This window comes from Aquarana catesbeiana, linkage group LG10 (genome assembly GCF_042186555.1).
Source record: "Aquarana catesbeiana isolate 2022-GZ linkage group LG10, ASM4218655v1, whole genome shotgun sequence".
Lineage (NCBI taxonomy): Eukaryota > Metazoa > Chordata > Amphibia > Anura > Ranidae > Aquarana > Aquarana catesbeiana.
Genome location: NC_133333.1, coordinates 153,488,026 through 153,504,244, shown reverse-complemented (window position 1 = coordinate 153,504,244; position 16,219 = coordinate 153,488,026). Strand labels below are relative to the sequence as shown.

General features: G+C 41.9%; 1 protein-coding gene across 2 annotated transcripts in view; it reads right to left on the bottom strand.

Annotated features, from left to right (window-relative positions):
* Nucleotides 1–16,219, bottom strand: part of LOC141110950 (uncharacterized) — a 123,397-nt gene that overhangs the window by 79,482 nt on the left and 27,696 nt on the right. The window contains exon 2 of one of the 2 annotated variants that reach the window (XM_073602764.1): nt 1,953–2,077. The exons of the other annotated variant lie outside the window; for it this stretch is intronic. The gene's annotated coding sequence lies outside the window, so the exon portion shown is untranslated. The remainder of the gene's footprint in view (nt 1–1,952; nt 2,078–16,219) is intronic. 2 annotated transcript variants of the gene reach the window in all.

Sequence of the window (16,219 nt, the reverse complement as noted above, 5' to 3'; positions counted from 1 at the left end):
AGACAGACAGCAACCTTTCTAATTGATGGCTTTTCGGAAGGTTTCCTGCTACCAAAATTTAAAGGTAGAGGTTGCGTTCCTGTAGAGAACCTCCCTTCGGTTATTAACTTGTCTTTAATAGTGGAAGAAAAATTACAAAAAAGAGATTTCTTTAGAATAGCAGGTCCATTTCCAAGCCCGCCTTTTGATAATTTAAGCATTTCCCCAATTGGTATGAGAGCCTAATGAATATAGATTAATTCAATACCTATCTTATCCTTATGGCAGCTCCCTTAACTACCAAATAGATCCATTATTAACCTCACTATCTTATGCATCTTTTGAGGCTGCGATTTCTAAACTTAGACTATTAGGAGGAGGAGCTTTTTTGGCAAAAGCTGACATACAGTCAGCTTTCCGGCTTCTCCCTATCCACCTTGATTTAACTCATTGGGCATTTATTTTAATAATAAATATTATGTGGATAAATGCTTACCAATGGGATGCTCTTTAGCATGCTATTACTTTGAAAAATGTTCCACATTTATAGAATGGGTAATTTCAAAAGAAACAGGTTCTAACTTTATTCTACATTATCTGGACGACTTCTTATGTTTGGGTCCTGCTAATTCAGGTGATTGCATTAATATGCTTAACATGTTCACGGCTATTTGCTTTTATTTTGGAATACCATTAGCAAAGGAAAAAACTTGTAACTTGTATTGATTTTTTAGGCATAACCATAGACACCATGCACATGGAATTTAGCCTCTGGAAAAAATTATTACAATTAGAAAGTTATTGACAATATCAGGAGGAAGAAAGTGACACTGAAAGAAATCCAGTCATTATTGGGTATCTTGGCCTTTGCCACTAGGGTTTTGCCAATTGGAAGGGTTTTTTTCTAGGCAATTATATTCCCTCATTTCAGGTTTAAAAAAATCCTTCCTCTCATGTTCGATTATCAAGCGATATAAAAGAAGACATGTTAGTATGGTTGGGTTTCCTTGAACACTATAATGGTTGCACTATATGGCAAAAAGAATTCATAATTACAGAAGAGTTTTGCCTGTTTACTGATGCAGCTGGGTCTATAGGATTTGCTGCAATATGGAAAAAACATTGGTGCAAAAATCTTTGGCCAAAAGCATGGTATTATAGAGCGCTTTGTAAAAATATAGTATTATTAAAGTTGTTTCCAATTACAGTGGGTGTTGAAATTTGGGGAGACTGTTTCAGGAATAGGCGTTTGCTGGTAAGTACAGATAACAAGGGAGTGTCATTTGCAATTAATTGCCTTTCATCAAAATCCAACCCAATTAAGCTTTTGAGATATTTAGTTTTTAAAAGTTTTTCATTAAACATCTGGATAAAAGCTCAGTATGTAGGAAAAGAGAATTTGTTGGCAGATTCGCTTTCTCGCTTCCAGATGGATCGATTGTTTTCCCTGATGCCAGAGGCAAATTTATGTGGAGTACCATGCCCCTAACATTTGTGGGAGCTGATATAGTGTCTGCTATCATACAACGATCTATAGCCAAATCTACTTGGTTAAGTTACATGTCTTCATGGATGTTATGGCTATCCTTTTTAAAAGCTAATAACTTGGATCTTTCTTCTTTTTCAGAACAAATAGTATTACTATTTCTTAATAGCTTAATGGTTAAAAATTATTCTTGGTCGCATATTAATAAGACCTTAGATTGAATTCACTGCCGGCTTGTTTATGTTCTTTTCTGTTAAACAGGCTATGAAAGGTTTAAAAAAGGCTAACCTATCCCTCGACAATAGAGCCCCCATTACTCCCGATATTTTAACAAAATTGTGCGATATAACTAATACTTTTTTTTCTGCTTATAAGTTAAGGAAACTCCAGAGTCCGGTCACACATTCAGCATATGAAAGAGGAAGATAAACTCATTGCGCAATATTCTTTTAAAAGCACACAGGAGTTTATTAAAAGTTGTACTTACAATAAAAATGATAAAATTAAGCTCAAAATGGAAACATTTGTTTGTCCAGCTCCCTCCACGAGTGTTCGGACGTCACCGCTGCTTCGTGCCTAGCCTGACATACGTTTCATCCAATTGGACTTCTTCTGTGAGGCAGTAAAGTTATCATTATTCGTTTAGGAGGCAATGATATTGGTCAAGTTAAAACATTAGATCTGATCTTTAGTATTCAACATTCTATTCAACAAATACACCTACTGTCTCCTAATACAGTAGTTGTATTTTCAGAGATTATACAAAGGCTTCGCTGGCTAGATTCATTCCTTTTACAACCTTTCGAAAAAATTTGAAAACGAATCAATCAGAACATAAACAAATTTTAGTCCCCCTGGTAGGATTCTCTTTTAGACACATGGAGTTGGAAGGAGGTGTGCCTGGACTCTACCGAGATGACAGGATTCACTTGTCCGACATAGGATTAGATATATTTAATACTGATTTTCAGTCTTGCATTGAACAGGCCGCGGGCTGGGGGTTAGGTGCCAGGCGGTATGTTCATCATTCCGCCTGCTGTTTGGGGGAAAGAAATAATGTTTGTTAAAAGTAATGAATTATTAGGCCTGAGTCGTAGTGGCTGGGCTGTGTTTGAAATATTCTGTACTTTGATATGAGATTATTTAAAGTATTATTACTTATGTTTTATTTGTAATTTGCTAAAAAACATTAATAAAGCTGTGGCCGTTATTTATCCAATTCAGTGGTCTGGTTTCAAATTAATTTGATTAAATATATTTTAATAATATTTTGTAATATTATAATTATATTAATATATTATATATTAATAATAATTATATATTAATTATAATTGCCTACCACTTACAATCCCATCATACTTGCATACAAAAGTCCACAAAATAATTGTTAAATTACTGGGAACAAAAATATAATTAATCCCACTATCTAAAATATAAAAAACATATACTATGCAGATATCCATCCTCTTACAGCGACCACCATAAAAACCTCTGTACCAGTCCCCCTGTTTAAACTAATCCACATATAACAAGAAAAATAGATGTGATTAGGGAGAATCACACCTCCCTAATCAACACAAAAAAAACCTAGCTGGAATAAAAATGGCTACAATGCCATCTAGTGGACCAAAGTAATATTAAGAAGACGAGAGGGGGCAAATATCTCATACCTACCACATGCAAAGTACCTATTCTGTATATGTTGCCTAAAATACTTAAAGTGGATGTAAACCCGAAAAAATGTTTGTTTGTTTTTTTTATATCATACTGTAGAATATAAGATTTGTTATCATTTGAGCCCAGTCTTGCCACACAGAGTTAATCTATCTCTGAGCAATCCCCTTTTATTGTTCAGTGAGACAATTCTTGACAAACTGAGAAAAACTTTGTCAAATACTCCCCCTTGCTGTGAGTGACAGGTGATTTACATCTCGTGCATTAGCCTAAGACACAGGCAGTATTTTTAAATTCCCTCCCCCACTCCTTTCTTCAGCAGCTCTGCAAGGATTGGCTGTTCCACATCTCAGCATGATTTGGCATGCTGAAGTCATGTGGTTACTTTCCTGTCTGGATGTTAGAGATCATCGCAGAAGTTCAGCAGAAGTTCAGTGTTAGAAATACACAGAGAAAATGCATATTGACAAGGGGAGTGTAGAGGTGGGCGGGGAGTCTGCTGACATCACGACTCCACCCACCGAGCTCCAGACAACAGACCCACCCACAGAATATGCAGTTTTTCGGGTCTAATAACAGAGAGAGGGGAGACATTTGACAGGTTAAGATACATGCAGGAGGCATGTATATCCTTATAGATAACCCCTATGGCAGTAATTTAGAAAGGATGACATTGGGTTTACATCCAATTTAAGAATAGGGAACACCCACCTGGATGACCCTTTGTCAATGGTATTGACTCTGTTTGTTCCAGGATGGGTAAATACATAGATGAGTTCTTACAACCCTTGGTCTTTAAAACTAAAGCCTTTTTAAAGGATACTAAACGTTTATTGAAATTGATGGAACATGTTCAGGTAAGTGAAGATTTAATCATGTCCACTGCAGATGTGAGGTCCCTATATACTATAATCAATCATAATGATGCATTGGAGGCAGTACAATGGGCATTAGATACAGAGGGTGAATTAAGTGTAAGGCAAAGACAATATTTAGGCAAGTGTCTGGAGTTTTGCCTCAGCCACGTACTTTTGGTATGGTGATAAATATTACCAACATAAATGCGGTATAGCCACGGGAGCACGTTTTGCTCTGAGTGTAGCAAATGTATTCATGGCTAGATAGGAAGAGAAAGTGATTTTCAGTGACACACCAAAACAATGAGTGATGTACTGTCAATTTATTAACGATATTGTACTAATATGGAGAGGTGATCACATAGTTCTCAATCAGTTTGTAGACAGAATGAATTCGAACAATAAGAACATCAAATTATCTTGGAAATTCAGTACTCATAAAGTCACCTTTCTGGATCTTGAAATGATTAAGAATGTAAATAAATTGTCAACTAAAAATTTTTTCAAGCCTACCGACAGGAATGCCTACATACTAGCTGTCATCACAATGCATGGTTGGATAATATTCTGAAAGGGCAGTTTCTACAGGTAAGAAGGAATTGTACCACTACTAAGGATTAGAGATGGGCTGAACACCTCCCTGTTCGATTTGCAGCAGAACTCCCAAACAGGGGAAAAGCTCTAACCCAAATGGTGAACCCCATTGAAGTCTATGGGAGCCGAACAGGAAAAATCAAAAGTGCACATTTTGAAGGCTTATATGCAAGCAATTGGCCATAAAAGGGGTATGGGGGCTCGGGTACTGCCCTGGGGGACATGTTTCAATGCCATTTTTATTTTTTTTAAACAATAATATATATAGGAATTTTTCATTTTTATTGTTTCACTTTAAGCATCATTAAAATCACTGCTAAAAGTGAAACAATAAAAATGAAAAATTCCTTTAAATATAGTTCCTGGGGGGTCCCCTTAGCCTGTCTGTAAAGTGGCGCATCTGTAGCATATATAGAACATGCTGCAGCAAAAATGACATTACTAAAAGGAAAAAACTAATCTAATCACATTTAAAATATGACTCGCGGCTGCAATTGCAGACACCCGGATATTGAAAAAAAAAAAGAAAGAAAAAAATGTTGTGGGATCCCCCAAGTCCAAGTACCAGGGCCTTCGGGTCTGGTATTGATTTTAAGGGGAACCCCAGGACAAAACTTTAAAAAAATGTCGTGGGGTCCCCCCAAAATCCATACCAGACCCTTATCCGAGCTAGCAGCCCAGCAGGTCAGTAAAGGGGGGGGACGAGAAAGCGCCCCCCCTCCTGAACCATACCAGATGCACTCAACATGGGGGGGGTGTGGTTGCTTTGGGGCAGGGCACCCAAAAGCACCTTGTCTACATGTTGGGACAAGGGCCTCATCCCCACAACCGTGACCGGTGGTTGTAGGGGTCTGCGGGCAGGAAGCTTATCGGAATCTGGAAGCCCCCTTTAATCCCTGCCTCCCATGTGAATGAGTATCGGGTACATATTCCCCCTACCCATTCACCAAAAAGGTGTCAAAAAGTAATAAACACACACACACAGTTTTTGAGTGTCCCCCAATGTAAATCCATCGTCAATAACGCCGCCTGATGCACCCAAAAAAAAAAAAAAACACTTCCGCTCACAAGAAGACTGGCTAGTTACTGCAGGCTCCCCTGTTTGACATTTCTTATATATGTAAGGGGTGGGGCCACCTGGCTACATCACCTGGTGGCACCGCCCCTTCGGATGCCACTGACCCAGCATGCACCGGTCCGTAATGTCAGAAGGGGGCAGCCAGCCTTCATGTCGGCGGGAGGGGTTTTGTTTTTTGTTTTTTTTCGGGTGTGACGGCTGGTGTGATTGTGATTTTTTAATAAAGGAATTGTCGAAAACGTTGTGTTTGTTTTTATTACTTTTTGACACTTTTTTGGTGAATGGGTAGGAGTACTATGTACCCCATATTCATTCACATGAGGGGTCAGGATCTGGACCCCCCATGTTAAAGGCACATGGCCTGGTGTGCCTGGTATGTTTCAGGAGGGGGGCGCTCGCTCGTCCCCCCCCTTTGCTGACCTGCCAGGCTGTATGCCCTGATAAGGGTCTGGTATGGATTTTGGGGGGAACTCCATGCTGCTTTTGTTTAAAAAAAAGTTGTTTTTTTTCCGTCATTTTTATTTATTTTTTACTCACGCTATGACCCATTGACAGCTGATGACTTAACAACTGATGACTCATCAGTTGTTAAGGACACCACGGCCAGCTTCCCGGCCCTGCTCTTTAGAAAACCAGCTTATACTGTGCCCTGATTGGGCGCAAAATGCACTGTATAGCACATTTGGCAGGGCGAACACCTGCCGAACATCCTATAAATTTGGGTGTTCCCCGAGAAGGGGAACAGCCAATGCTGGGCCTTGTCAGGGCTGTCAGGGCTTTGTCAGGGCTGGGCTGAGACCTTCCTTCTCTGAGCTGGCCGCTCAGCTGTCAGCTAATTGCCAGCTCCCATCTCTCTCCACAGTTACTCAGCTGTTGATGATCCTGCTCCTCAGTCCTACCTGCTTAAGCCGTCCAGTCCAGAGGAGCTCTGCCTTCACCTTGGGCACAAAGAAACTCTCCTGTGTTCTTGTTTAAAGACTGGCTTTGCTGACATCCCTTCTGGCTCCAGATCCTGCTTGCTGTTCCACTACATTGAACCCTGACTTTTGGCTTGACTGACTATCCGTTACAGCTACTGAACTTTTGCTATGTTTTGACTACGTTTGTTATTTTTACTTTTATTATTAAACAAGTGTGATTTAACTGTATTTCTGTCTTGGTCTGATTTCATGGTTTCTGACAGTAGGCGAAGGCCATGAATTCAGAAGATGCAGTCAATTCACTTGTTGGTAATATTTTTCGCCATGGCGTTACCAACGCTCCTGAGTCGCATGGCTTACCTGGAATCTCCCACTATGGCCTCCCCGATACAACCTATGTTGCAGGCTGACCCTGCTGCTGCTCCAGTCTTTGTGCAAGCCTGTTCATTGATGCTGCCTTTGTATCAAAGCACTCGATTCCGCTGCAGCTGCGTGACACTCCACTTACCATTGAGGCTCTTGACCTCTACAGCCTGCCCATGTGACTCATAAGACAGTTCCGTTGTCCATGGCCGTAGGGGCTCTTCACCATGAGATAATTAAATTCCAAGTTATTTCCTCCTGCATACAAAATATTTGATCCTACATGCCACTGGATTGCCCAATAATCTCCTAGAGGCACATGGGATAAATATGGGGCGCTAAAAATATTCTGTGACCAAAAAATCTGTGTTTAGCACAATAGTGGTGGGACCCTCCTATTGTGCTTATGTAACACTTAGCGAATAAATTAAGCTATTATTCCACAAATAGCAACATGAGCAATATATAGAATTGTGACATTCAAGTGAAACTCAATGTGAAATTGATGTGAAATCACTGCACTTCATGCTGTGACATAACAAAACATCATATGACAGTCCATATATAACAGATCCATCCAAAAGGAACTGTTGGTGACCACATTTAGTGTAATATCAGCTGCATACATTCAAGTGTCTTCGTGTGTCTTCCACCTCACCCCTGTGTTCAGTGAATCACACCCTCCAGAAATGCACTCACCGAATTACAATGCCAGCACTTTCATGCAAGGCAAAAAACGCTTGCTTTACCACACTCAGGGGTAAATGGAATAATCGGTGTCCAGGAGGATAGTTGTTATATAGATCCACATGTAAGAAAATAAAGTGCTCCAATAGTGTAAATCAGCAAATAACATTTATTAAAACCACTGCAATCTTCAACTGATGCACTCACATTGTACAAAAGATAAAACAGCAGAAATCATGTGCGGATCACATCAATCTTCAAGCAATCTTCAAACAGGTGTAAATCAAACAACAAAACAACTGTTGGTCACGGCGGACCCGAGGTGTGCTTTCTCTGGGCTGCAGTATACACTGCAATCTCACCCCTCCCTTCGGCTATCCTCCGCTCCTCCATGCACTCAAACTTCCTAACTCCTGTGTAGTTTAACCGCGCTGTGTGTCACGTCTCACAGCCACTCCCCCGACATGTTTCGTCATAGGTAGGCTTAATCATGGGATTGGCTGTGTAAGCTGTCATTCACCCCTTATACTCGCTCCTAATTGACGCCCATTTGGCCGCGCATTGCGCATGCGCACACCTCGCGTCCCCGTTCTGCTGTCTCTACATGGGATTTCTCATTAAGACTCCTACAAGGCGGAATCGAGCACATACAAAATCTTTTAAAAACATTATGTATAAATCATACTTCTTTAATTGTTATGCATATCATTCCCAGTTGTTGTTCTAAACATTGGATCGATTATGGTAAGTTGGATAAAGGAATCCTGTTTAGAATTCCCCGCTGGACAAGAGTGGTAACCGCACATCTTATTCCATCCAGCCTTATTAAATGCTGGCTGGTGTTCAAACAGCAAGCAGCCACCTAGTGTCCAGTGTCGATATTACAGACTATTCAGCATACACAAAAGTATTCATGGTGGGAACCTCTTTTAATTTAATATGTCTTTCCTTTCGGATATAACTTTAAAATTAGAACCACTTAAAATATATGTTATATATTAAAAATTAGTCCAATATAAGACCTGAGCAATCATGATAAGACTCTATCTTATTTTAATATATCAACCCTTTCAGGAGTATATCTAAAGTTAAAAATTTTAACCCCATAACGATGTATATTGTATATTAAAAATTAGTCCAATATACGACCTACGCAGTTTATATAACTGTCAATCTGTGCATATTATATGAAGATTATCAAAAATATGCCAGACAAAAGGGATATATAGAGAAATATAATTTATTTCTCTATTATTATTAATCTAATATATATAGGTGGAGTGCACAGGGCCGGGGACTGATGATGATATAGATTCACCAACTCCCCCTCACTCTCACCCAAGTGGGGTTATCATATCAATATTTATTCATGAAGATGATACCTCCTATGTTGGACCCCTAAAAAAAATACTAAACATTACTAAAAAATTACTAAAAAAGAGAGACTACAAAGGAAGCTGAAAAGGACTACAAAAGAGAGACACAATCTAAACTGCGGTAGTCTCATATTAAAAATCATTAATAAAACAGTTTAGATCCAGTTCTATGTTCAATCCCTTAGGGGCCAGACTCTTCAAAAGGTATATCCACCTGGTTTCCCTCCGGGATAGGTCCCTAACTCTGTTAGACCCCCTCCAAGAGGGGTGGACTACATCTATCCCACAAAACTGTAGTAGGGAGGGATCCTTTTGATGTTTCTCTTTAAAATGTAGGGAGACACTATGGAACCTATATCCATTTTTTATCCCTATAGTAAGCCACACGGACACCACATTAAATACACAACATGTGTGGAGTTACATGTACTGAATTCCCTGATTTCAAAGGACTCCCCTTCCCTATTGGTTATACTCGTAACTCCTCTGTGGTTCACTCTTGTTGTTCGGCAGCAAACACATCTCCTGCAACAGTAGAAACCTTTGAAATCAAAACCGAACACGTTCCGCCTTGGTGGGTCCAGTGTTTTCTTCACTACGTGATCTCCGAAGTTTGGCGCCCTCCTATATATAAACCTCGGTTGATTCGGCAGTACCTCACCCAAGTGCTTGTCCTTACACAGAATGTGCCAGTGTTTTTTATAGATATTCTCGATCTCCTTATACTGACAGTGAAACCCTGAAATGAATCCAAATTGATGTCGAGTATCCTCTGACACCGTTGAGGGATTTTTTAAACAATGTTCCCTGGAAATTGAAGCCACCTCTTGGGTGATCCTGCTTAGTGTTTCCACTCCATACCCTTTTTGTACAAATTTATTATTGAGGACTTCAGCCTGCTCATAATAATCATCTAATTTAGTACAATTTCGTCGGACACGTAACAGCTGTCCTTTGGGAATGTTTTTTATCCATGCCGGGTGGTGGCCACTTCTTATTGATAAAAAACTATTCCGATCGGTTGGCTTAAAAAATACTTTAGTTCTTAATGCATCTTTCTCCCTTATAATCATCACGTCAAGGAAATTGACCGAGGTCCTACTAATTTGATGCTCCAATTTGATGTTGTTAGAATTATTATTAAGCTCCTGTATGAATTCAATCGCTGATTCCTCTGTACCTTCCCAAATGAATAAGAGGTCATCAATGAATCTTCGGTAAAATAATAACTGAGGCCGTCTCTGGCTAAATACCTTCCTGTCTTCCCACTCAGCCATGAACAGGTTGGCGAGGCTGGGAGCAAATTTAGCTCCCATAGCCACGCCAACCTGTTGGGAATAGAAAACACCATCGCACCAAAAATAATTATGGGACATGCAAAAATCTAATACATGCCCCAAAAATCTCTTCTGCACAGCTGGGATGTCATCTCTTTTACTCAATGCCCAATTAAGGGCCAACGCAGCATCTTCATGTTGAATAATGGTGTAGAGGGAGGCTACATCAGCTGTCACCATATACACCGATGATGAAGTATCCAATTTGACGTCGTTTAATAAGGTCAATAGATCCCCAGTGTCCTTTAAATATGCCTTAGTGGCCTTGACACTCGGTTGGAGAAATTTATCTAGAAATTCCCCCAATCTGGCTGTTACAGAACCTGTCCCATTCACAATCGGCCTCAGTGGTGGGCATTGAATATTCTTGTGTACCTTTGGTAAGGTGTAGATTACCGGGATTCTACAAGAACTGGGGATCAGATATCTTTTCTCTCTAGAATTTATTGCGTCTAATCTATATCACCAATCCACTAGAGTTACCAATTGAGCTTTATATGTTTCCGTGGGGTCAGATGATAATTTTTTATAAGTGGATCTATCTCCCACTAGCTTCAACAACTGATCCAAATAAAACGTTTTATCCAGTAAAACCACCCCCCCCCCCCCCCTTATCAGCGGGTCGTATTATAAGATCTTTCTTTAAAGTTATATCCGAAAGGAAAGACATATTAAATTAAGAGAGGTTCCCACCATGAATACTTTTGTGTATGTTGAATAGTCTGTAATATCGACACTGGACACTAGGTGGCTGCTTGCTGTTTGAACACCAGCCAGCATTTAATAAGGCTGGATGGAATAAGATGTGCGGTTACCACTCTTGTCCAGCGGGGAATTCTAAACAGGATTCCTTTATCCAACTTACCATAATCGATCCAATGTTTAGAACAACAACTGGGAATAATATGCATAACAATTAAAGAAGTATGATTTATACATAATGTTTTTAAAAGATTTTGTATGTGCTCGATTCCGCCTTGTAGGAGTCTTAATGAGAAATCCCATGTAGAGACAGCAGAACGGGGACGCGAGGTGTGCGCATGCGCGGCCGAATGGGCGTCAATTAGGAGCGAGTATAAGGGGTGAATGACAGCTTACACAACCAATCCCATGATTAAGTCTACCTATGACGAAACATGTCGGGGGTGTGGCTGTGAGACGTGACACACAGCGCGGTTAAACTACACAGGAGTTAGGAAGTTTGAGTGCACGGAGGAGCGGAGGATAGCCGAAGGGAGGGGTGAGATTGCAGTGTATACTGCAGCCCAGAGAAAGCACACCTCGGGTCCGCCATGACCAACAGTTGTTTTATTGTTTGATTTACACCTGTTTGAAGATTGCTTGAAGATTGATGTGATCCGCACATGATTTCTGCTGTTTTATCTTTTGTACAATGTGAGTGCATCAGTTGAAGATTGCAGTGGTTTTAATAAATGTTATTTGCTGATTTACACTATTGGAGCACTTTATTTTCTTACATGTGGATCTATATAACAACTATCCTCCTGGACACCGATTATTCCATTTACCCCTGAGTGTGGTAAAGCAAGCGTTTTTTGCCTTGCATGAAAGTGCTGGCATTGTAATTCGGTGAGTGCATTTCTGGAGGGTGTGATTCACTGAACACAGGGGTGAGGTGGAAGACACACGAAGACACTTGAATGTATGCAGCTGATATTTCACTAAATGTGGTCACCAACAGTTCCTCTTGGATGGATCTGTTATATATGGACTGTCATATGATGTTTTGTTATGTCACAGCATGAAGTGCAGTGATTTCACATCAATTTCACATTGAGTTTCACTTGAATGTCACAATTCTATATATTGCTCATGTTGCTATTTGTGGATTAATAGCTTCATTTATTCGCTAAGTGTTACATAAGCACAATAGGAGGGTCCCACCACTATTGTGCTAAACACAGATTTTTTGGTCACAGAATATTTTTAGCGCCCCATATTTATCCCATGTGCCTCTAGGAGATTATTAGGCAATCAGTGGCATGTAGGATCAAATACCGTATTTATCGGCGTATAACACGCACTTTTTTCCCCTTAAAATCAGGGGAAAATCGCGGGTGCGTGTTATACGCCGATCCCCTGCGATCCTGACCTGTCAGAACGAAAAAATCGCTGATCGCGATTTGAAAATGGCGCCGCCAGCGCCGAAATACACAGTGCCGGTCCTCGGCTCTTCTCGGCGGCTTTCGGTTTCACTCGAGCGCCGCCCGAACCTAGCCGAGTATACTTGGCTAGTTTCGGATAGCTCCGCTCACCGTCCGAGTGGAACCGAAAGTAAACGAGAGCCGCCGAAAAGAGCCGAGGACCGGCTCTGTGTATTTCGGCGCCGGCGGCGCCATTTTCAAATCGCAGTCAGCGATTTTGAAGCTCAGAGGCTTCAGCAAGACTGCACTGGGGCAAGGCTGGACTGGACACTGGGGAAAGCTGCACTGACATGGCTGCACTGACATGGCTGCACTAGCAAGGCTGCACTGACATGGCTGCACTAGCAAGGCTGCACTGACATGGCTGCACTGGCAAGGCTGCACTGACATGGCTGCACTGGCAAGGCTGCACTGACATGGCTGCACTGGCAAGGCTGCACTAGCAAGGCTGCACTGACATGGCTGCACTGACAAGGCTGCACTGAGAAGGCTGCAATGATGGGCATTTAAATGTAAGTTTTTTTCCCTTCAACTTCCCTCCTAAAAGTTTTTTTTCCTTAAAATTCCCTCCTAAATTGAGGTGCGTGTTATACGCCGGTGCGTGTTATACGCCGATAAATACGGTATTTTGTATGCATGATTTATATTCTAAAGGGGCAGCTTTTCTTAGTTTTCACGTTTTCACTTTTATTTTGTTATCTAACACTGGTCAGCACTATTTTCTGAATTAGTTAATTAGAGTTAGTGGCGCTCACCACATAACACTGGTCAGCACATTTTATTGTATTTAGAGATATTGGCGCTGTGGGGGTGTCTATGTGTTGGAAGGGCGCTCTATTAAGGATACCCAGTTATTATTATTACAAGTTATTTCCTCACCTAAGTTTACACTGGTTATTGGTTATCCTTGGTTACAGAGGCACAACCCCTCTTTTGATTGGCTCCATGCTGAGGTTCTCTCCTGGTCACCACAATGCAGTGAGACATGCTTCCAGAAGGTAGCCAAGGTCCTGTGCACCTCTTTACACTCCTCCCTGCTGGAGGAGTACCGTGATTTTAGCGAGGTCTTTGACAAAAGTCAAGCCAGTAGTTTGCCTCCACACTGGCCGTATGATTGCGCAATTGGCCTTCAACCTAGTGCCATACCCCCTCGTGTTCAGGTTTACCCTTTGTCGGTCTTGGAGGATAAGGCCATGGAGGAGTATGTTGCAGATGCACTTTCTCGAGGTTTCATCCGCAAATCCACGTCTCCTGCTGGTGCTGGTTTCTTCTTTCTGAAGAAGAGTGGTAAACTGAGACCTTGTATTGATTATAGGGGTCTCAATCGTTTCACGATTATGAATGCCCATCCGATTCCGTTGATTACGGAGTTATTTGACCGCCTCAAGGGAGCAACGGTTTTCAGGAAGCTTGATTTGAGAGGAGCATACAATCTTGTGAGGATTAAGGAGGGCGACGAGTGGAAAACTGCGTTTAGTACCAGAACAGGCCACTATGAGTACCTCGTAATGCATTTTGGCCTTTGTAACGCCCCAGCAGTTTTCCAGGAATTTATTAACAATGTCCTCTGAGATTTGTTGCAGTTATGTGTGGTGGTTTATCTCAATGATATCCTCATATTTTCCAAGTCCCTGGAGAGCCACCACACAGATGTCTGTCATGTGCTTCAGAAACTAAGAGAAGAACAATCTCTATTGTAAAATGGAGAAGTGCGAGTTCCATCGTGAACAGGTTAAATTCCATGTCATTTCCACTGCTGGTTTTTAAATGGAACCAGAGAAACTTTTAGCAGTCCTACAGTGGCCCCGACCCGTGGGTTTACATCCTCTGCAGCGTTTCTTGGGCTTTGCCAACCATTATCGGAAGTTTATTCGGAACTTCTGGTCAAGTCCCTGACTGATATGACCAGAAAGGACGGTAACCCACAGAGTTGGTTTTCGGAGTCCATTAAGGCCTTTGAGAGTCTCAAGGTTGCCTTTGTTTCTTCTCCTATGTTGGCACATCCTGATCCTACGTTACCTTTTATTCTTGAGGTTGAGGCTTCTGAGACTGGTGTTGGCACCCTTCTGTCTCAACATACTACCTCTGAGAGTGCTTTGCATCCGTGTGGCTACTTTTCCAAGAAATTGTCACTTGTGGAGTGCAATTATGAGATTGGTGACAGAGAGCTGTTGGCGATCATTTTAGCCCTGAAAGAATGGAGACATCTCCTCGAAGGTACCACTGTGCCAGTTCTTATTCTTACTGACCATAAGAATCTCACATTCTTGTCTGAGGTTAAATGCCTCTCTCCCAGAAGGGTGCGATGGGCTCTTTTCCTGTCAAGTTTCAATTACATTGTCTTATTCTTACCCGGTACTAAGAATGTAAGGGCTGATGCCTTGTCACAACAATTTTCCTCCACTTCCAAGTTGGAGTCGGTTCCGGTTCCTGTGATTCCTCCTGATCGTATTCTGGCTATGGTTCACACCTGCTGCTCAGGTCCATGCTCCTCCTGAGAAACCTTGTGACCACTGCTTTATCCCAGAGGGTCTCCGTACTGCGGTGCTCTAGACTTACCATTCTCCCAAGGCAGCTGACCACACTGGGAAGAGTCAACTCGTTTGGGCCATTTCCCAGCAATTCTGGCTGCCAAGTCTACGTGCTGATGTAACTGCCTTCGTAGCTGCCTGTTTCGTGTGTGCTCAGAGTAAGCCTCCACAACACCTTCCAGTGGGCCTCCTACAACTTATACCCAATGGAGAGAAGCCCTGGACCCACCTGTCTATGGATTTCATTGTGGAGTTACCCAACTCCCAAGGCAACACTGTTATCCTTATGGTGGTTGACCGGTTCTCAAAGATGTGTCATTATATTCCACTTAAGAAGTTGCCCACTTCTAAGGAACTGGCTTCCATTTTTGCTCGGGAGATCTTTCGCTTACATGGGCTACCCAAGGTGATTGTCTTGGACAGGGGTAGTCAGTTTGTGTCCCGGTTCTGGCGAGCCTTTTGTGCACAGTTGGGAATTCAGCTTGCTTTCTCCTCTGCGTATCACCCACAGTCTAATGAACGAGCCAATCAGTCATTGGAGCAATTCCTACATTGCTATATTTCCGACCATCATAACAACTGGTCAGACCTATTACCGTGGTCAGAGTTTGCTCACAACAGTGCCTTGAATTCTGCTTCCCGATTGTCCCCGTTTATGGTGAATTATGGTTTCCAACCTTCCATGTTGCCTGACTCTTGGGCACAAGTCCAGGAGGCTTTGTGTCATGCTAATGATAGGTACAGACTTGATGCTGACCGCAGACGCCTGCCTGCGCCTTCCTATCAGGTTGGGGACAGGGCCTGGCTGTCCTCTCGCAACCTCAGTTTATTGGGCTTTTCCGTATTCTTCGCAGGATTAACCCTGCGAAGAATACGGTAATGCTTACGCATTAGATCTTCCTTCTAATATGCGTTTTGAATGTATTTCATGTCTCCTTATTAAAACCTTTGATCTGCAACCGCTTTACCACCTCTGTACCACGTCCTCACCCTGTACAGGTTGAGAACCATGAGGAGTATGAAGTACAGTCCATTGTTGACTCCGGTAGGTTCTGTGGGTGCATACAGTACCTGGTGCACTGGAAAGGGTAGGGTCCGGAGGAATGCTCTTGAGTCTCATCCTCGGACGTACATGCCCCTGTCCTCCTCTGTGATTTCCATAGATGTTTTCA